Source organism: Sinocyclocheilus grahami, unplaced genomic scaffold, assembly GCF_001515645.1.
Source record: "Sinocyclocheilus grahami isolate Dianchi unplaced genomic scaffold, SAMN03320097.WGS_v1.1 scaffold1110.1, whole genome shotgun sequence".
NCBI classification, from domain to species: domain Eukaryota; kingdom Metazoa; phylum Chordata; class Actinopteri; order Cypriniformes; family Cyprinidae; genus Sinocyclocheilus; species Sinocyclocheilus grahami.
This window is the reverse complement of record NW_015506289.1, coordinates 88,391-88,954: the sequence shown is the minus strand read 5'-3', so window position 1 is coordinate 88,954 and position 564 is coordinate 88,391. Positions and strand designations below refer to the sequence as shown.

The 564-nt window shown below is 41.5% G+C and overlaps 1 protein-coding gene across 1 annotated transcript in view; it reads right to left on the bottom strand.

The window, feature by feature from the left end:
- Window positions 1–564, bottom strand: part of LOC107566890 (guanylate cyclase soluble subunit alpha-2-like) — a 34,262-nt gene that overhangs the window by 5,233 nt on the left and 28,465 nt on the right. The gene's annotated exons all lie outside the window — the stretch shown is intronic.

The following is a 564-nucleotide window of genomic DNA, read 5'->3' as shown; positions in this document are numbered from 1 at the left end:
CTCCAAATCTGATGAAGAAACAAACTCATCTATATCTTGGATGACTTGAGGATGAGTAAATGTTCAGCAATTTTTCATTTTTGGATGAAATATCCCTTTAGTGACTTAATCGTGGCTTTCGACATGAGAATCACACACACAGCTGTAAGTAGCACGGAGGTGGTGATCACACACACAGAGGCCTATTACGTGATCTGAACCGAACCGCTCATAAACAGCGATGTTATGGAAAGGGCATCTTATTATTGCCGCTCTCATGTCACGGAGAGTCCACAAATATACACACACTCACATTTAATGATGATGCATGGTCGCCCACGGCAACGACCCTGATATTATTCACGGCCTTGTTGTCCCGCTGACAGTGCTGTCAATCACGCAACAGACTAGACTACAACAGCATCTCTTAGGAATACTGTAATTTTAAAAGTTTAGTAATTTTGTTGTTCATCATTTTTACTACTTTTGTGACGTGACATGTGTCCAAGTATGGTGATTCATACTAGGAATTAGTGCTCAGCATTTATCCCATCCTAAGTGCGCACACACACAGCAGTGAACACA